Genomic DNA, 27,271 nt, shown 5'->3' with positions numbered 1-27,271 from the left:
GGTGAACTGCACCCATATATTCTCCTGGCAGGGTGAGGTATTTATAAACTCACACCCCTGTCTTCCATGTACTAGCTCCTGCAGCCTGCATCTTACATGCAGTTAGATGGCCTCTCCTTGGTGAGGCCCTGCGGCAAACGGGTCTTGTCTGCACGACCACCGCCCCAATCCACCCCCCGCCCTATCAAAGGCAGTTCGCACCGGGGTACTTGCGCTGGCAAGTGGAGCTGTCAGGGAGCGATAAAGGCCAAGAGGTGCCAAAGACCATGTACACTTCAAAGTGGTCTATAGAGCATGGGTTGTTGTTCCCATGTCTACCTCCAGACCCCGTGTCTCCTGCCAAGCATCCCCCCTCACGCTGGACGCCCCCCTGCAATCCACATAAGTGTGTCTCCATTCACGAGTCTTCCTGTGTCTTGTTTGCACGACCACCGCCCCAATCCACCCCCCGCCATATCAAAGGCAGTTCGCACCGGGGTACTTGCGCTGGCAAGTGGAGCTGTCAGGGAGCGATAAAGGCCAAGAGGTGAACTGCTCCATGTTCTACGACAAGAAACTACTCTGATCCCTGCATCTAACTGTTTGTTCGTCAAGGTAAGGCCATGTACCATAATCATTTTGCGTCCAATTTTTTAATTTATATCTGTTTGCTAGTAGTCATCAAATTGCATCCATGTTTTCTTTTCGTTCACGACAGTACATGCAAGGAACTAGTCACATGTTCTGAGTTTAGTCAAATTATTTTTCTATTTTTTTTAAGTTATTCAAATACTTATCCGCATGTGAATAACGTGTATAGTTCCAAGAACCAAAACGAACCTTGCATTGAACCTTTTATGTGTCATTTAATTTTTTAACACATTGGTATTCATAGAGAATTGTTGATCTTTACTTTTCAGAACTTTCCACAATGCCTGCCTGTTCCATTGGAGGTTGCCCTTCGAAGACCCATAACAAATCTGAAGGTACTATAATGCATGTTTTCCCTAAGACAATAGATCAGATAAGAGAATGGGTCCGATATTGCGGATATCCACCGTCTGAGCTTGAAAGTAGAGTCCTAGAAGTCTTTGCGGACAAGAGGGGTGATCGATACCGCATCTGCAGCAGGCACTTTAGCTCAGACATGTACTCCACATCATTGCTAATAAAGAAGAAAACACCGCGAGCGAAGCGAAAATTGCTCTCAACCGCTATTCCCACTCGATTCGTCCACATCCCTCCACTGGTGAGTCAGGTTTACGGATTTAGCTCTCGGCCTTGCGGTAGTGTGTAGCATTAGCTAACAATAATTTCCCCATTTATGTATCCACTCAATATGAAGGCGGAAGATTCTCCATCCGTGTCGTTATTGCAGCCATCAGCCACTTCAAGCGCCTATCGGGTAATCTTACTTAGCTATTCTGACACTGACTTGTTTTAGGCATGTAAATCAATAGTTTTAATTTATCGTGTAATTATTTTACCTAATGGTACACCACAGTACTTGTCCTCTAGTCTTTGTTTTCAGTTATAATTATTGTTATCCAAAATAATGCAAGTACTGTCTTTCAGGGAGATGCTGAGGAGTCCAACGCATTGACGACAACCGTTGATGTCACTCAGATGCTCGAGGTACGTTTCCGGACAGTTCCATCGATGGAGATCATCAGATCTTGCATTCAATGTTTCTTTGTTGTTAGCCATTGATATGTCCTTCTGTCGTCGCCCTCCTATGTGTCTTCTTTTTTCAATATTGTGTTCATTACTAATGAAAGTCCTATGTTTCAGGGAGTCGATGGAGCATTAGTCCAAGAAGAAGGGGGAGCATGCAGTTACGGGTCGGCGCAACAGCTTGCAGAAGTGTGCACCGCAGTTACAGCGTCCCTTGATGTTCTTATGCATTTCGAGGTATGGATACTGACAGTTCGATCAAGCGAGATCTTTATTAACGCAAGTACTATGTTTCAGGGAGATGACGGAGCTTCTTCTACAAAACATCACCCCTAGTAGTTGATGCAGATCTCTGGGTGGTGACACTTCCAACGATGGAGCAAATCGAATCATATTTTGATATCCATTATTTATTTTAGACAACTGATCATTTGTGCAGGTCTATTTAGATGAGCCGTTGACGCCTGCACAAAGTTTATGTTCTTTTTAACAAAATAGAAAACCATACTAATGCAATTTCTGTGTTTCAGGGAGTTGCTGAAGCGTCATCTTCAATAATATCATCAATGGAAGTCTATGCGGAGCCCGAGGTATGGATCTTGACAGTTCCATCTAACTAGATCAACAATGCGTGAATAATTGTCGTTTGAATGTTCTACACAATGCGTTCATTCGTGTTTTGCTATTGAGATGTACGTATGGGTATTGGTCCCCAAGTACATTTTGTGTTTTCAATATTATTATACATACTAATGAAAGTTCTATGTTTCAGGGAGTCGATGGAGCGTCAGTGCGTGATGGATGTGCTTATCATGAAAATATAGTCGTTGCAGCGCGAGAGGAAGTGGAGACATGCACACACGAGTCGGAGCAACAGCGTCCAGATGTTGAAGTTCGAGGCAAGAAAGTTTCAAAGAAAAGAAAGCAAAAGAAGGTTAGTGTCCTGGTCACTATATTATGTTGTTTTTCACTGTTAATAGTTCAATACTGTAAGTTGTGTTTAAACTGAACATCCCTTTTCCAATCTGTCCTCTAGTTGCGAGTGGGTGTACGAACTAGATCTACACAGACAGTGAAGCGAACGAGAGATGTTGCTTGTCAAACCTTTTGGCAGGGACTTGAGACTGGAGATGCATCGTGCCAATGGGAAGAATATGAAGTGATTGACAACGGAGCTATACCACCATCAGCCATTGATAGTGAATGTCCTCCTGGTAGTTCGGATGCAGTCGGAGATCAATTCACAGAATCCACACCCGCAAAAACTAAGAGCGCGAGAAAGTTGAAGAAATTGTTTTATTCTCCCATCGCCGGAGAAGGAACAGATGTTGCAATGGAAGAGAATGAAATGGACGACAATGAAACACCATCAATATCACTGAACATAGCGGAAGACGATATCAGAGATTGTACCTTTCATGTGAGTGACATGTCCTCAACGTTACAGGCCGAACCAGCTGGGATGCAGAGTGACAGTATAAGGAAAGAGGCCAAATTCATTGTATTCGATAGTTGTTTGATGGATATTATTATGATGATGAAATGTGGGCATTCGGTTGGTGGGGAAGTATGTGGGGAGCCATTGATTAATGTGACTCGTGCAATTCGAGGCACTAACCTTAAAATACATGCCACCTGTACACAATATCATCCGTTCTCATGGTCTGCACAACCCATGCTGGGGCAACTGCCAGCAGGCAATCTACTTTGTGCAGCGGCCGCACTTTTTAGTGGTTCAAGTTTTAAAAAGTTACAGTATTTCTTTCAGTTTGTGGGAATCCATTTCATTGCGAAAACTCAGTTCTACAAATACCAAACCGATTATCTATTTCCAGCCATTAGCGAAGCTTGGAGAATGGAAAAAATGTCAAACGGTTCAGGCTAGCCGGTGATGGACGGTGCGACAGCCCAGGATTTTCAGCCAAGTACTGCACCTACCACTTTCAGGACATGGAAAGTAAGAAAATTGTGAGTTCGGTGGTCGTGCAGGTGTCACAAAGTACATCCTCAGTGGCCATGGAGAAAGTTGGCTTTGTAGCATCATTGCAAGAACTACAATCGCGGGGAATGGTGATCGACCTGATAGCCACGGACAGACACGTTTCAATTGCCAAGACAATGAGAGAAGAGTACAAAAATATAAATCACCAGTTTGACGTATGGCATCTTGCAAAAACAATCAATAAAAAAATGTCGGCTGCAGGTAAAAAAAAAGATATGCAAGGTATTTCACAGTGGTCCAAGTCAATCAGCAACCATCTTTGGTGGAGCTCAAAAACATGTGAAGGGTCGTTGGAAATTCTACTGGAAAAATGGCGGTCAGTAATGCTACACTGTAGCAACGTTCACCGCTGGTCCACAAACCAACATTTCCACAATTGTGAACATGGCCATTTGTCCACAGAGGAGGCACGGAAGAAGAAGTGGTTGATTCCTTCATCACCCACTCACAAAGCCATTGAAAAGATTGTATTTGATAAAACTATAACAAGAGATTTGAGGGGACTCACGGAATTCTGCCACACAGGAGATTTGGAGGTGTTCCACAATATGTGCCTAAAGTACAGGCCAAAACGATTGCATTTTGGCATGGAGGGCATGATAAATCGGACTCTTCTAGCGGTCTTGGCACATAACCATAATGTTGGCCGTCAACAAAGTAGGACGACCGGAACTTTAGGGACGCTTCGCTACAATAAGGCCTTCACTAAAAGAAGTAAACAATGGGTGATCAAACCAGTGTTTGAGGATATGCAATATGAGTTTATTGAGAGACTTATCGTTGATGTCATAGATAGGCACATACATGGAGTTGTGAACGAACCTATGCAGGGGACAACTGCATTGCCACCCAACATTGCCTCTGTTCCATGTCCACCTAAAGCAGAGCTCATTGAGAAATACACATCACGGTTTAAATGATTGTAATTTGATTGTCTGTTCTCTCGAGTCTCCTCATGTCGCAGGCCCATTGAATATGTGTATCTATGTAATGTGTAAATAAAAGTGATTGCTCAGTGTACATGCAATGTGTCTCTCCACCCTTGCCCCTCCCTTCACCGTGCAGTAGTGCGAACCACCCGGGTGTCACCTGTGACTTTGATCTCGAGTCTCCTCATGTCGCAGGCCCATTGAATATGTGTAGCTATGTATTGTGTAAATAAAAGTGATTGCTCAGTGTACATGCAATGTGTCTATCCAACCTTGTTCATTTGCGCATTAAATTAAACCAAACAGTAATATAAATCATTTTTCAAAAAATATAGAATGTCTCTGTATTTATGGTTCTCTGGGGCTGCAAAGCACGCAGACAAGATGGCCTTACACTGAATGTAGCTAACTAGGAATGTGTGCTCGCTCGTTCAAAGTGAAGGTCAGCTGCTTTGATTTTTTGCTCGGGTGCCGGAATGGCCCACGACTCAGTATAAGGTTCTATTGTTATTTGACCTTGACAGGCCGGGACCATCCCGAAAGACTTCTTTTTGGCGGTGTGGTGCAATAACGTAAGAAACGATAATGAATAAAATTTCAGAAACGATAGCCACGTTCATTAGAAGAAATAACGTCGGCATAGAAGGAGTGGTATTTCGGGGCTGCCCTACGCACAGACACAATGGAAAATGCAAATATAATGTAAGTAACTCTTTTGATGAGTTTATGCCGCAATTTAATTACTATACAGTGGCTTTAAAGACGGGTTAAGTTGTACTTGTTCGTTCTATGTGGCATATTGTTTTGTACCGCGCACTATCTATCTTTTACGGAAGCACCTCAAAACCTGCACTGCCTCCCTGTCAACCCCTGCACTGGGGGACTGTCTCAGTATCCTGCAGCCCCCCCCTTCCCAGCACTTGTTCTGCACTTACCTTGCACTTGCCACCAGCTGGCCCTATGTATTTATTATTTTATGCTACTTACCTTGTACTCCACTTCCCCCTTCCCCTTGCACTTTTACCTTCCCCCTACCCCTGCACTTGCGTGATCTGAATGACACCTGGCCTAGTAGGTTCGTTGTCTGTCTTCTCCTTGTTCCCCCCCCCCCTGCCTCGCCACGCCTTCAAACACTTGTGTATAGGCGCGTTGCAAATGCCATATTATATCATATCAGTGACGAAGTGGTCCACTGGCGCTCAGGCGGCTCTGAAAAAGGCGGAGGAGAGGGGGTGGGTTACTGGAAATGACGTATAGCGCTGTCCTAGCTATGAAATGAATAATTTTAATAAAGATCTGATGGTGAGACTAATTTCATTTTATGTTTTTAAAACAGGTACATCCTGCATTATTGTCTGTGTCACGAGTACCAGACACCGGCGGACGGCTTTTTCAACCGCCAGTTGCTTCTCCGCGTGAACAACGTTACCACCCTGACCATTTTATGGGACGATCGCCAAGTACAAGTATGCCCTTACGCGGTACTAATGGCTAGATGCAACATACATACCGTTGTGGTGGCCTAGTGCCTCGTTGTTGGAACAGCCATGCGATTATCAGTGCGACCGAAGAGCTTATTTTATCGTAAACCAACACCCTGTGTACTGCACACGAACATCGCTTCCCTTAAGACGAACTATTTTGGATCGAGAGCAAAGAAAAATGCAAATCGCTGAATATTCTCTAAACATTTGATGTCCAATAAATGTACTTTGCCAAATGTACAATCTTGCCGTTTGCTTTTAAACCACAGTTTCATATTCCGAATTGTGGCGCTGTATTGTGAGATGATCTAAGACCCTGTGTACAGCAAAGGAACATCGCGTTCCCCAAAACGAACTTTTTGGAACGTGAGCAAATAAAAATGCAAATCGCTGAATATTCTCTAAACATTTGATGTCAAATAAATGTACTTTACCAAATTTACAATCTTGTGGTTTGATTTAAAAGGACAGTTTCATATTCCGAATTGTGGCGCTCTATGTTGTGAGCTGATCTGTGTTGGTTTCCGGGTTCTGTGTGGAGTCGCGTAGAAGACGCCTGGGCGCGTTTGCCTACGCAGCACAGTCACGTCACGGATAGAGGCGGGGAATATGAATGTTTTGATAAAGTCTGTTTCAGGGGCGGGGGATATGATTTAGTGCCGCAAAGGCAGGTGAGCCAGGTAGATGGGGCGAAATTATAGGATTATCACAAAATGGAGGCTGATTCCGAGTGCGATAATGGACGAAAAGTCGGGTAAGGTCCATAGGAAAGTTTTCTACGATCTACCGATTTATGCTTACAAACACATGGCCGACCCGTAGGGACAATAAAAAAAAAGTCCCGGAACTATCCTTTAAGGCTGCTTTGGAATGTAGGATCGAGGTGATCCCAACAGGGCTGGACTTTTTGCAGGTGGTGTCTTTATCATCTGGGAAGGGGAAGGAAATTTGTATTATTAATTTTTACAATAGCCCACACATTTCTGACCTAGAGAGACTATCCAAGGTTAAAATGTTCATTGAGAATTTGCTGTCTAAGGAAAGAAGGAAGTTCGCCTCTTATATTTGGGGCGGGGATTTTAATATAAAATGGGGGGGGTTTAGACATGGTTGCTCTAGACCCCCTTGAGGATCAGATAGAGAACATCCCACCGAGGAGTATGCGAGATGGGAGAGTCTGCCCAAAGGGCTTACAGTTTAACTTATGGTTGCTGGAATGGGGTTTTCGTATTGTTAATGGCCGAATGGCTCCAGACATACCAGGGGAGGGGACTTTCAAAAATCACCAAGGCTGTCCAACAATTGACTACCTATGCATCTCAGTAAATCTATGGGAATGTGTAGTAAGCTTTGAGATGTTGGCGGATACCCATAGTGACCATATGCCCATTTGCCTAACACTCAAGGGTCTGTTGGGGGAAATGGTCTTGCAGGCTATAGCCCCCAGCCCACGGCGGGGAATACCTCCTGGTACAAGAAAAATCAAATGGGGTACTATCGTAGAGGAGGAGCTGCACTATATCTCCTTAAGCGAGAATAACTCGCTTGTGATGGACATTTTGGGCAATCATCATTCTGCGCAAGTAATTGTAGAGAAATTTGTAGAATTGTTGGCTGCTTTAACATCTAAATTCTCTAAAACCATCAAGGATAATGGCAATGTACCAAGAAGAGGATAGTTTGATGAGGCTTGTAAAAAGGCAAAGAAATCGTTGCTGAGAACCCTAAAGGACCCGACTAGTGGTAGATCGAAGATTGCCCTAGATAGAAAAATCTACCAACAGGAACTAAAGAGAAGAAAATGGGAAATTGAACAGGCTGCCTGGGAGGGTTTTTTGAACTCGGCCACGAGGGGGGATCAGAAGGCTTTCTGGGCTTTCGTAAAAAGTGGCCCGGAGGGCTGTTGGTCCAACTTGGGGAGTGGCACACATGTGGATGAAAGGGCTTGGTTAGCGCACTTTGGTAGCTTGTTTGGGTCTGAAAAATCAGAAGCTGAATTAGAATATAGTGGCCCATGCCTGAGGTTTGAGGTGGAGGAGATTGTTAAGGCAATCAAGCTCCAAGCGCATAACCATGCCCCTGACCCGGACATGATACCCTCGGATTTGTTCCAGGACCCAGTTGATTTGCGGGCCCCACTTCTGACCGTGGTGTTTAACGCATGTCTTAAAGCGAGGAAATATCCCCCCTCATGGAAGAGGGCGATAATTTTCCCTATATTTAAAACGGGAGACTTGTCTAGCCCTGGTGCTTATAGGCCTATTTCTTTGCTAGACTCCTCGTTCAAAATTTTTGGTAGAATACTGTTGGCCCGTATTGAGTCTTGGATTGGGGAACAGTCTGTTCTATCTGATATCCAATTTGGGTTCCGCCCTGGAGTGGGCACCATGGAACAGAGCCTCAATCTATACTTGCTGGTGGCCAATTCTGTGTTCTGTCGGGGCGAGGTAGTCTATCTGGCTTTTATGGACCTAAGCACTGCCTTTGATAAAGTAGATAGAGCTAAGCTCTGGGCAGTGCTTGGGTCCTTGGGGTGCCCAGGTGAAATTCTGCAGGCCCTGGTCGATCTTCATACGGATAATGAGGCCTGTGTTCTCAGCGGTTCTGGGGGGCACTGCACGGCCTGCTTTCAGGTGGGGTGTGGTGTGAGGCAGGGCTGTGTATTGGCCCCCATTTGCTTCTGCCTTTACATCAATGGCCTCTCACAGGACCTGATAGCTAAACTGGCCGACTGTCTAGTTTTGGGTGGTAGGGGGTTCCCAGTATTGGCCTATGCTGACGGCACTGTCCTTTTGGCAAGAACACCTCGGGCCCTACCGGTCTTGATTAATGCATATTCCACGTTTATGGATAATCTGGGCCTAAAAATAAATAGTAAGAAATCTGCGGTTATGGCGTGCGTTGGTAGAAAACGTCCTGTGCCTATGAAACCCATGCTCTGTGCAGGAGAGATTATTCCCAGAGTTAAGTCCTTTGATTACCTTGGAATACGGTTTTCAGAGGCCTTAAATGGCAAAGAGCATGTGGCCAAACAATCTGTCCAGATGAGACAACAGATTGGTGGTATTTCTCGGTTTATGTCAAAGTGTAGGGGTCAGCCATTGGATGTGATTCTCAAGATTTATGGCACCCAAACTGTGGCCTCCACTTTGTACGGTGCAGCTATCTGGGGTTTACAGAATGTGGCGGAAATACAGAGTAAGGAGAGCAAATTCTTTAAAAACCTGCTCGGGCTCCCGTCCAGTGCATCAGGAATAGCTGTCCAGAGGGAGTTGGGTGTGGAGCCCTGGGAAGATCAGTGGGCACTGTCCCCTTTGTTACTCTGGGTCAGGCTGTGGGCTAATGAGCACGCCACCTTGTGTCAAACCATTTTACGCACTGTGCTGGGCAAAAGTGGCTGGAAAAAAATCCCCTGGCTAGCGTATGTCTTTTCATCTCTGGGGGAAGCCAACCTAGGTGCCCTCTTTTCACCTGATTCACTCATATCTAAGAGCGAGGGGATCGTTTACAAAGCCATGTTGGGTGAAGCTAAAGCAAGAAAAAGAATTATGCTAGAATACGGCCACAGAAATGGCAAATTGCACGCCAGCATTAGTTATTTAACTGGAATCCAACCTTATCTGTTTTGGAGTACGTTGAAAAAGGACAGGTGGTTGATCTCTAGGGCACGGTTCGATTGCCTTCGGTTGAATGGTAACACTTATAAGTGGAGGGGTTTTCCTGACACAGCGGGCTGCCCGGTCTGTGGTCACTGTAGAGAGGATCTCTCTCATTTGTTGTTTTTTTGTACAGGGTTTGTCGGTATACGCAAACTGACCTTGATTCCTGCCCTTAAGAAGACGGTGATCCGCACACATAGGGCTGCTTTGGTGTTCCTTTTGAGCGCTGAAACAGTTTTTACAGCTTGGGCTCTTTTGACGTTCTTGAAAAGAGCGATGTACTTAAGAAATAGTATTCTGAAATTGCAAGGTGGTGAAGGCCTGTAAATAAAGCATAATAGCATCTGTAATGGGACATAAGGTATGTGTATAGCTTTTTGTATGATCCATCACTTAATGATTTTTTTATGTAGCCCCTGTTGAGGCAACCATTTGATAGCCAATTGTATTTGTACACTGCCCTTGGAAATGTTTATTGATTGTATTTTTATGGAGGGGCAATTTTTATGAATTTGTAATTTGGAACTGTGCAATACTGTGCTTATTTGTTGTTTAATGGTTGTTTTTATACATCCGAATAAACTTGTTTGATTGATTGATAATGGACCACTACTGGGGCTGTGGATCCAGAGTTTATATGAAGCTACCCAGGGACTGGGGAGGACTGTGTTCCATAGTGAATATTCATGTTCTAGCATTAGTGATTCCGAAAAATGACTTGAACATTGGAGAATTTCCAAAGGCTGATGTTCATCTAAGGAAGAAGAGATCACCTGAGTTTCTCAATAGAACAAAGAGGGAGAACTATTTCTCAGCTAAATCAAGAGAAGTTTTTGAGGCCATTTTATATGAACACTGATTGTTCAGTCAGACAATATTCACGACAATCTTCATGCCCGGGATCAAGGTGATGACGAATGCCAAATGGTTACAGATAACCAGATGGGAGTTACTGCAGACAATAAATACTACCATAAAGGGATTCAATGCTATCAAAGAAGAGCTGAGAGCCATAAGACTGATGACACTCCAGAATAGATATGTCCTGGACATGATTACAGCCATGGATGAAGTGTCTGTGCCAAAATCGGAGAACCATGTTGCACATTCATACCTGCTCACGATGAAGAGAATGGGACCCTGACAGAGGTTATAACGTTGTTGACAACTTTGCATACCAAGATGTAAGATCAAGTAGAAGAGATTGCAGACGACAGCTGGTTTGCATCAATCTTCTCATGGGTACCACAGTGGATGGTGAATATTTTCAAGTTCCTTGGAGCATTACTGCTGATGATCATGTTTGAATTCTGTGTGATCAAGATATTTAATCACACAGTGTAAAAAGACAGCAAAGAAAGCAGTAGGAATGAAGATCATGGTTGATGTTGAATCTGGAGGTGAACCCAAAGAGCTGACTTATGAAGAAATCAGAGACTGCATAAAAGCAAGCATCCATGCACCTGAGGAAACAAAGTTCCTGTATCCACGAGACCACAAGAAGTATGTGGGAAGATGGATCTACAGCAGCCCGAGTGGACAGTGCAGTCTTATGACCTGGAGCATTGATGAACATGTACAGTCAGCAGGATCTTGGACTCCTAAGAAGCACCTCTTCAAGAGAGGATGTCTAGATACGAAGACTGGTGAGAGAGTGTTCGATGAATCAACCAGAGGGCGCAGTGTATAGGAGGAGCCAAAAGCCTCTACCGAAAGTCCCACCCCTAAATTGCCTATATGTTGGGAACCAGAAATAGTGACAAGCACAACACCTGTAATGAGGCCCATAACGCGAGCTGACTTTGAAGCAAGGTATCCATTGAGAAAACCATTCTTTATGTATCCACAAAAAGATGATAGCCTCTTGGGAAAGATCCCTGAAGAGCACGTGAAGACGGATGAAAGAAGAGACTGGTGACGTCACATGAAGAAAAGTGACACACCTCAGAAGAGATGACAAGAGAGAAGATGAATAGACCATATAGAATCTGATGATGAAGTGAGAATCGAGTAAACTTGCATATGCGGAATGAAGATCGCACGTGTGAAGAGCACGGAATAAAATGAAAACTGTTTTATAATTGTACAGATGCAGCAACGCAGGCAGACGAAATAATCATAAGGTTGGCTACGTAGTGAATAGATTGCGGCGATGCGCCAATGTATATATATATATATGCAAAGGAATCTGGAAGTTGCACATTGTATTTGAGCAAACTGGACCCCATGAATAGAAGGGCTGAAAAAGTGTGGCGCAGCAGAATAAGCCTGGCTGAAGATAGAAGAAGAATCAAGGATGCCTGCATGGCCCAGTGTCAAGAGATGAGGCAGCCAAGAAACTAGTCAATTATCATGGAAAGATACAATGAACGAGAAGGCGAGAGCCAAGCTCCTGTTAAGGTATGGTGGAAGGACACTGAGTGCCAAGTTTTATTCATTTAATACCATTAAATGCTACGAAAGAGCTCAGAACGTGTTCTCCAGTCACATGGTCAGATGAAAACAGACTTTGGGCAAGTTACAGTGAGACCAGAAGATAAAGACATGCTCATGCTCCCTTTTATTCCCAGGAGCAGTGATACTTTTTGCAAGGCCAAGTTCAAACGACTATGCTCATGGCAGACAGCTTGAGTGCTGATGGATAGTGGGCTAATTGGGTGGGGAGGCATAGTCAAGCCCAACCTTCCGGCACCTGGGGTACCAACTTGCATGCTGCTTTCTAGAGGAATATTCCAAAAGGGTAGAAGCGTGCCAACTTATAAAGGGCCACGTATCAAAGAGCCCTATAGTTTAGAGACCTAATAAGATGTTGTGCATTTGATGACGCTCACAATGACTTGCACTAAGGGTAGGCAGAGTTGTCCAACTGACAGTAGAGATCCAATCACAACACCAACCCTCATAGAAAGTATACCTAATGTTTTCTGTTAACCAACCACAGTTTCTCATGTTTTCTCAGTTTTGCCACGTAGTATGACGTCAGTAATTACGAGTTTTTAGTATACAAATGTGTTTTTTTTATATTTGTTGAGATGTTACTGCTAGACATCGTTGATGTCCGTTGTACTGTTTTAGATTATTGTTATTAAAACGCAGTCTTTTTGCCAACTTTCTGAGTCCGTTTTATTATTGCAGTTTGAGTATTCTCCATCCCCATCCACCCTGTAGAGTGTTACCTCGTCTTAAAGGGCCCTACTCGGGTTCAATGTGTTCATTTCATACATGCCAACCCTCTCGATTTAGGAGGGAGACTCCGATTTTGCAAATACAAATATTGCTATTTTTACCTTTCTCCCATCTAAGATAATTCTAGCCCCAATGCAAGTCTGTAGGAAATGTAATTTCTCCCACTTTCTGCAGCAGCATCTCCCTCTGAGGTGCTTCAATATGTTTGCATGTATTTTATTTAAAGTACACATATTTTTATTGAACCTTGATTAGACATCCCTTTATTTTGGACTGTTGTATTTTGTTGTTTGGATTGCTACATTTTCACTATCATGCTCCTCTTAAGAGTATAACACGCCCACATTATCACAAAAGGCGAAGAACAAACATACATGCCAACAATTTGAAGTAGGAGGTAGATTTTGTATGAGAAACATCAAGACGCTGTTAGAAACCAGTTACACATGCATGGAACTGCGAAAAAGTAAGACTGAGAATGTACAGGAGCCATATAGGCAGCCACCATTTGTGGTTATGCAAACAGCCAAGTCTTAAGGCTTTCCTGAAGGCCCAGTAAGAGTTCCCCGCTCTCAAAAAAGGGGGGAGCAGGTTCCACTGTTTAGCTGCTGTCACCCCCTGCTTTGGCTCCTTTGTATCTCGGTTGCAGCAGCTTGTTGTTCTGGGCTGCTCAACGGGGTCTGTTGGTTAGGTCTCTGGTGAATTTCTGTGTCAAGTACGGAGGGGCAGTGTTAGAGAGGCATTTGTGCGTGATGGATAATGACCCAAAGATAATGCGCTCTTTAGTGGGAAGCCAATGGACCTTTTTTCTCGCTGCAGAGATGTGCTCTCTTGTTGGGATGTTTAGTGCCGCTCGTACTGTGTTGCTTTGGATGACCTGTAGCTTATCAATGTTCTTGCTTGATGTGCCAGCAAATAGGGCATTACAATAATCCAATTGTGAACCAATGATTGCCCAAGCAATCGTAATAAAAAACAGCACCTTTTTTCATGAAAAAATTGGCAGTCTCCCACCCAAATCGGGAGAGTTGGCATGCATGCAGAAATACATACATGCCAACATTTTGAAGCACCTGGGAGGGATATTTTGTAACACAAAGAGGGAGAATTACATTTCCCTATTGGATTACTTTTGGTTAGAATTATTTTAGAAGGGAGAAGGGAGAAGGTAAAAATGTGCAACATTTTAATTAAAAAATCGTGAGGGTTGGCATGTCTCAGATATGTCTTAACTGTGCCCGTTTCACCTTTACGATTGTGATCATTCTTCTTTTTGTAGCGGTGTGATTGCTGAATATGCGGTACAGCTACTGCTAACCAACCCCGTCCAAAATCTAGGAAGACGGGGGTATTTTGCAATGAACCGGAATTGTAATAAATCAACTTCAGGTACGTCATTTTCAAGCTCACTACAGTCCTGCTCTGTTTTACCCCTAATTTCTTACACGGTGTTTGTACGCTGCCCTGCCACATAAGAAATAAACTGTTACATGAAACGTGACAAAACGAAAGACTAGAAATTAGCGGAAGCAGGTCTGAGGAGAATCTCCCAGAAGCCACTGGAGAGGGAAGCACACAACTTTATGCGCCGAACTGGCACTGTAACACTTGGCGGAAGTGCAACGGAGTCCTGTCCAAGTGCGGGATCAGGAACTCCACAGGGCCGATCACCTGCGGAGTTTCTCGGAGCCCCCCCAGCTATCTGAAAGCAGGGCTGGGGAGGGAGCTGCGCACTCGCTGACGCCGCGGTTGCTGTCCTAGTGCCAAGGAAGGTAGGGAAAACCTGCAGGAGGACAAGGACTGACCCCCGGGTGAGGGTGTTGTCTACCGAATATCTTGTGCAGAAGTATGTACCTGCCGTATACAAGAGCGAGTGCGCCGTGCAGAGCTGGGTGCAACTTCCCATTTGGGGTCCGACTGCGGAGTAGTTAACCGTCCTCTCGCACGACAGAAGAATTATATGGAGAGAGGGAAGGGTCTAGAGAATCAAGAACTAGAATAGGAGAGATTAACTGGGTACAGAGGGGCTTGGGCCATACCTGCCTAGTCTCCGGGTTTAGCCCGGTACAGCATCTTTCGGGGCTAGCGCTAAATAGCTGCTGCAGCAGCAGCCGAGAAACTGGGAGGTTTGCAAGCTCTTCTCCAGGGAAAATAGCGTGGAGCGGAGTCCCCTGTTTTTCAGACGTGCCACAAACCCCTCCCACACCTTCATATGATTGGCTACAAACATACTGCTAGTGGCCAATCACATTGAGTGTGGGCGGAAAGACGGCACAGCCAGCAATTCACGCTGACAAAATGCTTTACTCTTTCGCAAGACCAGGCAAAAGTGTAGTGTTCATTCTTAAGAAGGATCGGTAGATTTAAATTATTTGCATACAGCAATAATTACACAGCGGGAATAGCTGCTGAGTGAGTCATGTGTCTCATTCAGCCTGTCCAAGTGTTTTTAGCTGACACCATTTTGCATGCTGGTATGTGTAGGCCCAGACTTACAAATCGGATCGATGTCAGCCCCCCTGTGCTGTTGGTGCGGCTTAAGTGTTGTTGTTGTTGCAGTGTGGTGAAGTGCGTGCGCCTTTCTGAGCTAGAGGTGGTTGTGTGAGTTAAGTATGCAGGAATTTTGAGCTTTTTGGTTAGTGGGTTATATGTCTCGCAGTTTACCTTCACAGTTTGGCTAAATGCTTAGATTTGAGAATCCTGTATGGTGGGGTAGGGGCTCAGGTCTCACAATATACTACATTCCACCATACAATAGACAAAGATGTAGGCCACACTTAGATTTGAGTGTCCTGCAAATTTGTGGAGGCCTAGGTTTCATAGTATATTACGTTTCACCATATAGTAGGTAAAGATGGAAGCCATACCTAGATTTGAGAGTCTTGTAAAGTGGGAGAGAGGCCTAGGTTTCATAATATATTATGTTACCATACAATAGACAAGGGTGGAGGCTATACCTAGATTTGAGGTAGAGTGGGTGCGATACAGGCTAATGTTCACAACTGTAACTAAATGTGGCACTTGCTAACATTCACATTTCTGTCTGGAAGCGACGCAGGCTATTTTTTTACAATTCTATGGGTGGCGCTTGCTAGCATTTACACATACAAAAGGAAAAGAAAACTGAAAGTCTTATAATGCAAAGTCCTATTGGCTAAAAAGCCTGAGGTCTAAATCTGGAACACACGTGGGCAAAGTACCTCCGCGAAATGTATCATATCACTTTGCAGTGTGCATTAACTCACTCTAAAAATGGCTCAGTTCCACATTCACTAGTGAGTGTCCCGTGATCCAGCTTTCAGCGTCTATGAAGATATGGGATTGAAGAAGCCTTGAAATGTGTCCGTGGTGCAGTGGGTGGGTCGTGTGAAGGATGAGTGAAGGGAGGAGGTGAAGGGACACGTGAGGAAATTACTCCCGGAGACCCTGACACTGCCAGCCCCCGCATATTCTCATATCCCCATTGATCAGGCATAATGGCCTGTATGTTGTTTTTCCCCCCTAAAATGTGGGTGTAGTCTCGGGGGGTTAGGGGGGGGGCAGGCATGCAATGACGTCATCCTCCGGGTTTTCCTTAGCAAATGTAGGCAGGTATGGCTTGGGCATGGAACACAGTTGTAGACCAGCATTGGCAAAGGCAGTTTGTCTAATTGCGTTTATGCCAGACTTATCCTTTTTTCGTCCAGTCGCAGCATTTTCAGCCAATTTCTAATATTGCCGCAACATTTATATGTTCATATTTATTTTTCATTTTTAATAACGCGCCAGATCACCTGGAGGCCTCAATGCGCACAACATATTAATGTTAAAGGTATTTGTACCGCGCACCGTCACCACTGGAGTGGTCCCCAGGTGCTCAGGTGGATCTGAATAGGGAAGGGGGTAGGAAGGTTAGTAGGATTGAGCGGGAGAAAGGCAAGAGAGCGGTGATGCATTGTTGGCAGCCTCAGTTCAGTTGGCACTGTTCGCTGAGTTCAGGTGTGCTTTTTGGTTGGGAGCTGTTGTGTGAGGCTATGTGTAGTATATTTTGTTGTTGCAGTGTTGTGAAGTGTGTGTGGTTTGTTGTACATTAGAGTTATGGTTGTGTTTAGTGGGTTGGTTAGTGGCATTGCTGTTTAGAAGTGACGCATGGTAATCTTCACAATCATATTTAGATGTGGCATAATTCAAATGTTTACAGTTCTATCTAGATGTGACGCAAGCTGACTTCACAAATCTGTCTAGATGCGACACAAGTCAATCTTCACAATTCTGTCTAGATGTGAGCAATGCTAGTCTACGTTGTGGTTTGTAAAACATCCAGTGCGGGATCAGGAACTCCACAGGGCCGATCACCTGCAGAGTTTCTCAGAGCCCCCCCTAGCTATCTGAAACCAGGGCTGGTGAGGGAGCTGCGTACTCGCTGACGCTGTGGTTGCTGTCTTAGTGCCGAGGAAGGTAGAGAAAACCTGCAGGCGGACAAGGACTGACCCCCGGGTGACGGTGTTGTCTACCGAATATCTTGTGCAGAAGTATGTACCTGCCGTATACAAGAGCGAGTGCGCCGTGCAGAGCTGGGTGGGTGCAACTTCCCATTTGGGGTCCGACTGCACAGTAGTGAACCGGCCCCTTGCACGACAGAAGAATTATATGGAGAGAGGGAAGGATCTAGAGAATCAAGGACTAGAATAGGAGAGATTAACTGGGAACAGAGGGCTTGGGCCATACCTGCCTAGTCTCCGGGTTTAGCCCGGTGCAGCATCTTTCGGGGCTAGCGAACTGCTGCTGCTATTGCAATCGAGAAACTAAGATTTCCAAACTCTTCTCCAGGGAAAATAGCGTGGAGCGGAGTCCCATGTTTTCCAGACGTGCCACAAACCCCTCCCACACTTTCATATGATTGGCTACAAACATACTTCTAGTGGCCAATCACATGGAGTTGTTGGTGGAAAGACGGCACAGCCAGCAATTCCCGCTGACAAAATGCTTTACTCTTTCTCAAGACCAGGCAAAGGTGTAGTGTTCATTGTTAAGAAGGATCGGTAGATTTAAAGAATTTGTACTGCACACCCTCACCACTGGTCTGATCCCCAGGTGCTCAGGTGGATCTGAATAGGGAAGGGGGTAGGAAGGTTAGTAGGATTGAGCGGGAGAAAGGCAAGAGAGCGATGATGTACTGTTGGCAGCCTCAGTTCAGTTGGCACTGTTCGCTTAGCTCAGGTGTGCTTTTCGGTTGGGAGCTGTGTAGTATATTTTGTTGTTTCAGTGTTGTGAAGTGTGTGTGGTTTGTTGTACATTAGAGGTATGGTTGTGTTTAGTGGGTTGGTTAGTGGCATCGCTGTTTAGAAGTGACGCATGGTAATCTTCACAATCCTGTTTAGATGTGGCACAATTCAAATTTTTACAGTTCTAACTAGATGTTACGCAAGCTGACTTCACAAATCTGTCTAGATGCGACACAAGCTAATCTTTACAATTCTGTCTAGATGTGACGCAATGCTAGATATCCTATTGCTATGCTAGATACTCCTATTGTATACGGAGATATAGTCCCATGCATTGGAGGCACACTGGAATGGGCAGGTAGGTCTATCCCACACTGGAAACCAGGGACGTTGTGGTTTGTAAAACATCCGGGGCTGGAGCCCATGGCAAGTTTAGACACCACATAACTACATAGTGGGAACGCATGCGCTGCAGTGTGCTTTTGAGATTTAATATTGCATACTATACTGCTCATACTTGCTATACTGCTCATACTCGTTTGCAAGTACTGCACTGACATGTAGCTATACTGCCACTCCAAAGTGTGAACATTCATCCAGTAGTGCTAAGAAATACTTTGAGGTTATATAAGATAGAGAAAAGCATTTGGACAAGACAGCCAAGGACTTGCTGTTGTCTGAGAAATTGCATTTAAGCAGCAGCTGGAGAGCTACCTATTTGCCACATTAGCATGCAGTCACTTGCTGCTGGTTGTTGGGCTGACAAACTGATAGGGCTTTCTAGTGGGCTTAAAAAGTGGTGGGACATAATTAATTTAAGTATAAAATGTAGCTAACGATCCTGAACTTTGCCAGAGGGGGAGGTGGGTATGGGGGTACCCCCCACCCCCCAAATGAGAAAATATTAGAAGAAATCCTGTCGAAATCACAGATATTTCAACATGATTTTTCCAAAATAACCAGAAAAGTACATATATTTTGAGGGGGGCGTGGCTAGCTAGCCATGGGATAAGCTGTGAATCTCTGTGGCTCCTGCCGATCCGTACATAATCCTGGAACGTTTGCATGAAGAGGTGGTGTAATAGCCTTTGGAACAGACCTACGGTCGTGGGAACGTCTGCTGCAGGCAGTGCATGACCTGAGTGCCAGATCCGATGTCTATGAAAGAAGTTTTGCACAGCGGAAAAGTTCCGAGGTCCCGAAGATGTGGTAACAAAATGGCCGCCCTCCGAGAACAATGGGATTGAGGCAGAACGGAACTCTAACACAGCTCTACAAAGAATACTGCAGCGGTCTCAGGAACGGCGAGTAACGTTGCAGGGGTGACGGAGATCGGTGAGCGTAGTGTGCCGGGCCCCTGCTGGGTGTTATAGCAAAGCGGAGCTGTTTGCAGACTGTAGGAGGAGGACCGCCGATGTACGACGGCTCGGGTGCCAACCTGAGTGCCGCCTGTGGAGGAGGCGAGGTAGCGGTCCCACACATGCACAAGTCGGGCGCGTACCTTTACGCGTCCCGACCCGCGAGCGAAGGCATGCCCGCTGAGGAATGAGCCCTGATGTATCAGCCGAACAGCCCCCCCAGCCTGCAGGGTGCTGCATGAGAAATTATCCAGCACAAAGACGAGAGCGACTGCAATACATTGTCGGCGACCAAGCGCCTCGGAAGGAGGTAACAATGTCACACAGAACACAGGATAGTCAACGGAAGAGCTTGGGGATCTCGTTGACTCATCCTGCCGGGTGAACGCGTGGAGGAGAGACACTTTGTTGCCCAGGCGCTGAGGACTGCAGGGGCATACCGGTAAGCAGGACCTTCAGTTGTATAAGCTGTGAGCAGGAAACTCACATTGTAAGAGCAACCATTACGGACGGCTGGGGCACTGTTGAGATCTACCTGCATAACGGGCTTGCCAAGGAGCTGGAACACAGGGGGCCACACGAAGTAGGTAACGCACGTAATCACGCAACAGGCAACCTATTGAAGGAAACGGGGAGCCAAGAGAGTGGTGAGAAAAAGCTTGAGTGTCTTAATAAGAAGACACGAGCTGGAGATCTGGTGAGAGGCGCAATTAGCGGAAGCTCACAGAGGACCCCAATTGTTGTGACAACACGCATAGCATACCTTAAGGCTATATCTGAAATCACGTGTGCGCTGAATAAATACAAAGGTGCTGCCCAGCACATGTGTCCCGGTACAGCCCAGACAACAGGGCTGGAGGGGGTGAATGGACTTGCTGATCGCCGCTGATTTGCTGGGCATGCCACAGAGGAGCCTGGCAGAGCTTTTGAGGTTCTGAGGCCCCCATGCTTGGGTAAGGCCTTGGACGTTGGAACGGGGTGTGCGCCCCCCTCCCCCTACTTGTGGAGCATAAGAGGTCGGCGGATCTACTACATTCGGCTGCTGCGACATGGCTAACAAGCCTCCGAGACAAAAAGTGAAACAACCTACGCTAGATGAATTTGCCAGAACACCGCCTGGCCCGGACAGTGCCAGGAGCAAAGACAAGCCCTCTGCAGGTGGCATCGCCCCGCGGGTACAAATCAAGAGGTTCTGGCTGCAATTGCGGACTTGAAGGCAGACTTGAAAGCGGCCTGGGAGGTTAAACTCGAAATTGCTGTGGCTGAATTGAAAACAGTGTTGGACCTTAAGGTCGGAGAAGTGCAGGAGGAAGTGAATCTACTCCGACAGGATGTAAGGTACCTGTCGGAGCGCACAGAGAGCCTGGAGAAAGAAGGGAGTTCGAACACAGCGGACTGCGCCTCACACAAGTCAGAACTGCATGCCCTGGTGCAGAGAGTGGGCAACCTGGAGAGTAGAGCGGAGGAAGCGGAAGGACGCGCCCGAAGGAACAACATCCGCATTGTGGGTATACCGGAGGGAACAGAGGGCCACAACCCCACGGAGTTTGTCGAAAACATGTTGCTACAGGAGATAATTGGAGGTGTTCTGTCTCAAGGATTTGCTGTGGAACGAGCACACAGGGCTCTGACGAGGAGGCCGCCGCCAGGCAATCCGCCTAGGCCAGTTATCGCCAAGATCCTTAACTATTGGGATCGGGAAAGGATTCTGGAACACTTTCGCAAAGGTGGAACAATCAAGCGTGAGGAGGCAAACATAACAGCCTACCCGGACTATACCCTGATGGTGCAGCGGAGCCGAATGAACTTCGGGGCTGTTAAAAGGAGACTGAGGGAGGCGGGCCAGAAATACATGCTACTTTACCCGGCGAAATTGAAGGTTTTTCATAAAAATAGAACTTTATTTTTCGACACTCCGGAGGACGCAATGGGTTGGCTGGATACGTAGGGTTGTCCCCAGGAGCCTGACATCCAGACGGAAGAATGAGGCGGACGAGATAAGTAAAGAGTAATGTGAGCACAGGGAGATGGTGCGGCTTAAGACTACGGGACTTGATTATAGTCATTGATGTGGCCTGTTCGTAGACGGGACCAGAGTAGGATAGATAATGTATTGTGTGCATTGTGACTGTTGCTTTATTAAGGAGCCTTGCAGGGCTAGTCCTCACACCCCCATTTAGGATGAATAGTTAAGTGGCCATTAGGGCGACTTCACCCTACTGAGCTCTGAGCGTATCAGACAGGGCTAGATGTGGGGGTGCCTGAGATCCAGGGATGGAGCTGGGCAACAGTTGGGGAGGGGGTTGTTGGGGAAGGGATGGGTGGGGGGAGGGGAGGGAGGTGGGGAGTTTGTTGTGTATATAGTTTTGGGGAGTTTGAGTTTAAACACGAGCCCACGGGGAATAGCCTTGGAATTGTATCTGTATGGCGCAGGCGGATGGGGTTGGCTGAGAGGGAGGGAGATGGGTACTGACGAGCCATGGGGGATTTTAGAATAGTGACGTGGAATGTTAGGGGACTCAATAGTTATCTAAAAAGGAATAAGGTCATGCTGTATTTGAAGAGACAAAAGATAGATCTTGCATTGTTACAAGAGACGCATTTGACACGGGAAAAATTGGAGCTGGTGGGGAGAAAATGGAAACGTACTGTAGTGGGGTCTTCGTACTCGGCCTATGCTAGGGGTGTGCTGGTCCGGGTGGCGCCGCACGTCCCGTTCCAACTAATACAGGAAACGGTGGAAACTGAGGGGCGTTTGGTCATAGTGAGAGGGTTGATAGAGAATAAAGAGGTGTGCATTGTAAACCCGTACGCCCATAATCAAAACACGGCAGAGTACTTCCAGACTATGTGCACCAACCTGAGCTTGTGCGTGGGTAGCGCGGTGATCTGGGGAGGGGATTTCAATTGTGTGTTAAATCCTGAAGTAGACAGGTCGGATGACAAGGTGGTCAGGCCTGCCCCAGCAGCTAGGCCATTGCAGTCGTTGCTAGTCGACTTCGGACTGGTAGATGTGTGGAGAATAAAGCATCCTAATGAGAGGCAATATTCACATTACTCGGCCCCACAACAGCTGCACACTAGACTTGACTATGCCTTTGCCACACCAGATGTACTGATAGAGATTGTTCACATAGAATATAAAGCGAGGGTCCTGTCGGATCACTCGCCCCTGGTTCTGGGGTGGCAATACTGCTGCCCTAGGGCACGGATTCCGACGTGGCGCCTCCGTGCGGAGGCGCTTAAAGATCCGGTCTTTCAGGAGGATATGAGAGATGAGATCATTAACTATTTTGAGGTGAACACAGGCAATGTTGACTCGGCGGGGACACTGTGGGAGGCCTTCAAGGTGGTGATGCAGGGTGTGGCCATTGCTAAATCGAAAGGCCTGCAGGATGGGGTTCTGGCTGATTTACAGAGGGTAGAAGAGGAATTAGAAAGGGAACTAAAAAGTGGAAGCATAGACACCGAGCTAGTGCTCAAACTACAGCAACAGTGCACGGAATACTGGGAAAGGCTCTGCAACCTTAAATACAAAACGTACATTGAGAGACAACATGCGGGTGGAGATAAAACGGACCGTCTCTTAGCGTGGCTATACAAGAGTGAAACCCCTAGGCCCCCGATTAGGACAATAACCAGAGTAGATGGGGAGGTGGCGGACACCCAAGAGGGAGTCAACAGGGAATTTGCGGATTATTACAGAGAACTATATGAGGACAGAGGAGGAGGCAGCCGGGGTGAGATGCTGGAAACTCTGCAAGACATGGGATTGCCCAAGATAAGCGCAGAAGAAAGAGAAGAATTAGACGCACCAATTACTTTGGAGGAGTTGGAGGAGGTTGTTAGGCAGCTACCTACTAGTAAGACCCCGGGAGCAGATGGCTTGCCTAGTGAATTTTATAAAGCATATGGGGCAGAAGTGCTCCCCCAATGTTGGAAATGCTCAATGAGGCGTTTGAAGTGGGGCGGCTGCCGGAGTCGCTCAGAGAAGCGATCATAATACCGCTCCTTAAACCTAATAAACCTGGGCATAGCTGCGGATCGTATAGGCCGTTGTCGATGCTGAACCAGGACAGCAAGATATTAACGGCTGTCCTGGCGAATAGACTGCAGAAAGTAATTAGCCCGTTTGGTCCGGGTGTACCAAATTGCTATGTCCCGGACAGGAATATTACTCACAACCACAGGCGACTGCATCGGGTGATCGAATGGGGCTGTGACAATGAAGGAGAAATGGCAATCGTGTCTTTGGACGCAGTAAAAGCGTTTGACTCGGTTAGATGGTCGTGGCTGCTGGTGGCTTTGGGAGAGTATGGAATGGGGCCGGGGTACATCAGGTGGGCTGAGATGCTGAATAGTGCGCCGCTAGCCAGGGTGCGAACAGGAACAGTGATATCTGAGAGATGGCAACTTAGCAGAGGCACTAGACAAGGGTGCCCCTGGTCCCCGATGTTGTACATTCTGGCTCTGGAGCCCCTAGCACTATATCTGCGGCAGCAATACATTGAGATAAGTATTGAGGTTGGGGGGGGAACGGCACCTGATATCCCTATATGCGGATGATTTGTTATTATACTTGAGATACCCGGAAGAAAACCTTCAGTATATTCTGGAGGTGATGGAAAGGTATGTGAGGTTGTCCGGTATAGCGATGAATCCCTAAAAATCTAGCATTTTCCCGCTGGGCAGTTACAAGGGAATCCCTGTAGAAAGGTTGCCAGTGTTGCAGGTGCCGTGGACTGTGGACTCCTTCCGCTACCTTGGAATAGATGTGTACCATATGGCGGAGGAGGAATACAGGCGTAACACCGAGATGGCCGTTGGGGAAATCCGCAAATGTATGAGGTTTTGGGAGAAATTGCCCTTAGCGATGATGGGGCGGGGAGCGATGCTTAAGATGGTCGTTCTACCTAGGCCCCTACATTATTTTAGCAATATCCCACATATGATTCCCAAGAGGTTTTTTGTCCAACTAAACGGTATGTGTAGAGGCTTTCTGTGGCATGGTACCTGGAATAGAGTAGCGCTCTGGAAGTTGCAGAACTTTCACGAAAAAGGGGGTGTCAAGCTACCTAATTTTGAGGCCTATTATATTGCGGGTCAATTACAGTTTGTGGCCAAATGGCTTTCCGATGAAGCTACCCCTGAACTTAGATTGTTTGGGCAGGACTGTGCCCCGTTTTACCTGAAAGAAATTATCTGGTTGCCTGAGTCAGAAATAAAGGAGTGCCCGGGAATGATGAGGCTTGGGTGGAAAATGTGGCAACGAGCATGTATAATGATGGGGGACCCGCTCCCCTGCTCCCCGCAGGTACCTCTGGTCGCTTTGGAGGGAAGAGATGAGCAACTGAGGGTGATCATCAGAACCTATTGGGAGTCGGTTGGACTGGTAACGTTGGGAGATATATGGCATGAAGGGACCATCAGGGAGTTTGAAGGACTTGGAGAGGAGGCACGACTACATGGGGGCCAGTATGTTACGTATCACAGGTTGGTGCGGAAGATTCGGATAACGTGGCCTGAGACAGTGTTGGCGGAGGAACCGGACGCCATTATGGGGATGATATATGACACAGCTGAAGGGGGGCATGAGATCTCTAGATTGTATGAGATGTTAATGGCTAAAGTTGGAAAGGAATTGACACATTTGAGATTGGATTGGGAAACAGAGGTGGGAGCCCAAATGGAGGATGGGATGTGGGAGCGGGCCCTAGGATACCATAAGAAAGTATCTAGAAATGCCAGATTGCAGCAAATACAGCTGTACTTAACGCATAGAGCGTATATGACCCTGCTGAGGATATCTAAATTTAGGAATGCTGGGAGACAGGCGTGCCCTAAGTGCGATGAGGAGAACGCTGATATGACACACATGTTTTGGTCATGCCCAGTGATCAAGTGTTTCTGGAGAGAAGTCGCACAAAAGCTAGCAGAGAAAGGGGTCACGCTTGCCGTAGACACGGCCTGGGCCTGCCTGTTAGGAGGGTTTCCTAGGCCACGAAAACTGAAGCATGTTGGGAAACTGAAAGACTTGGCGTATGTGCTTGCAAAGCGAAGGATAGCTATGGGTTGGAAAAAGTGCCATAAGCCACGGTGGAGGTGTGGTGGAAAGAATTACAGAAATGGTCGGAGGCTGAAATGGTGGTATGGCAGGAGGCAAGTAGCATGTCTTGGGAAGAAGAAGTGGGTACCCTGATGGCATGGAAAGTATTGATATCTGGACTATTTGGAACAATGTTAGATCCAGAGGAATCTGATGAAAATGACGCCCTGCCGTGCGTAGCAGATACTGAGTGTGAAGGACAAACAGGCTTGTGAAGGGGGGTGGGAACACGGGGGCAGTGAATAAAGACCAATTGATGTTAATGTAACGATTGTGGATTGCACTGCGTGTTTGGTTTGTATTGTTGGTTGTATTGAAAAACTAATAAATTCTTTAAAAAAAAATAAAGAAAAAGTACATATATTTCTTAGTGATCTAAAAGTCTATCGAATACTGTATCGCTAATAAGCTGCGGCGAGCAGCAAGTAGGCGGGATGCAAATACCCAATATAAAATAACAAATAAAAAGCATTTCCAATTCCAACATAGCTTTTTAAACAGTGATATTTCTGGGTTTATTCCATTACAGCCTGTGCTGCATTTAGTAGAAATGCTGTACGGACAGACATACTGCAGTAAAAATGAAAGACTCATTTCCGATTCCAACGTAGATTAGCCAATTACTGTTAATACATTTAAATTCAAAGATACATAATACAAAACAAATCTGATTCTTTGCAACAACTGTGAACTATTAACATATACTGGTTTGGTTTGCTATAAACCAATTAAAACAAAATTAATTTAACAAACTGTAAAATATCACAATCTCATCCTAATTTACCATTCTAACTAGTAACAGTAAGTGCTTGCCTTTGTGCGTGCATGGCAGCAAACAATGAACAATAGTATCATCAGAAACCGATTGTAGCACTCTTTTCTCTACTGAAAGTAAAGCAAGGTCCTCTAATCTAGATTGCCCCATTGTACATCGGAGCCAATTGTGAAGTCTATGTAAAGCACTGAAAGATCTCTGACAGCACAGAAAACCTGGACTGGAATCCCCTCACTGTGCTCACAGGGCACAGGTTATGCTAGTTGCAGATGCCCGCCACTGTCTCTTTTGGATTGTTGGTTAGGGCTATTTGAGTCAGGAAAATATCTGCCCAATTGTGCTTTCCAGAGATGTCCAATCTGATGTATTTGTACTGTGTTTAATTGAAATGTGAGCTGTTAATTAGATGCCAAAATGGTTTGATTCCATTTTGTCTATTATATGTAGCATCTCCTGTCACTGTCTCTGTTTTAGTTTTATTCCATTTTTAGTTTGGACTTTTCTGTGGTACTGCTTTAGCACCACCTACAAGCCAAAAACGATTGTATTAGAGTACCGATTGGGGGCAGGGGGAAGAAATGGCATATGAGGAGGGACACACAGCTGTTAGGTGGTGTTTGGTTATTTGCTCACCCATTGACTGACTATGGCCATGCTACTCCCTATGGCCATTCCATGCCCCTCGCCGTCCAAAACACCTCCTCATGGGAACTCTTTGAGCTTGCTTTAGTCAAGCTTTACCATCAAACTTTGCCCTCACAGTGCTTACTGGCTTTTATTCAAAGAAGTCTTCTGAGAGTTAATGCCTTAATTGGAGCTGCAAACCCACTACTGGTGTAATAAAAATGTCTTAACCAGATTTGCCTTCAGTCACTCGATTTATAAGAACTATGCGTCTCCTTCACTAAAGGTGCC

General features: G+C 46.0%; 1 protein-coding gene across 5 annotated transcripts in view; it reads left to right on the top strand.

Moving 5' to 3' along the window:
* The first annotated feature begins 14,464 nt into the window (after positions 1 to 14,464).
* Positions 14,465 to 27,271, top strand: part of RIPK3 (receptor interacting serine/threonine kinase 3) — a 429,719-nt gene continuing 416,912 nt past the window's right edge. Inside the window, exon 1 of one of the 5 annotated variants that reach the window (XM_069633807.1) lies at positions 14,465 to 14,685. The gene's annotated coding sequence lies outside the window, so the exon portion shown is untranslated. Of the gene's footprint in view, positions 14,725 to 27,271 lie in introns of all 5 variants that reach the window. The other 4 variants (XM_069633809.1, XM_069633810.1, XM_069633808.1 and 1 more) reach the window with 4 other exon arrangements.

Source organism: Ambystoma mexicanum, chromosome 13 (genome assembly GCF_040938575.1).
Source record: "Ambystoma mexicanum isolate Mex_15411 chromosome 13, UKY_AmexF1_1, whole genome shotgun sequence".
Classification (NCBI taxonomy): domain Eukaryota; kingdom Metazoa; phylum Chordata; class Amphibia; order Caudata; family Ambystomatidae; genus Ambystoma; species Ambystoma mexicanum.
This window is presented reverse-complemented; position numbering and strand designations above follow the sequence as displayed.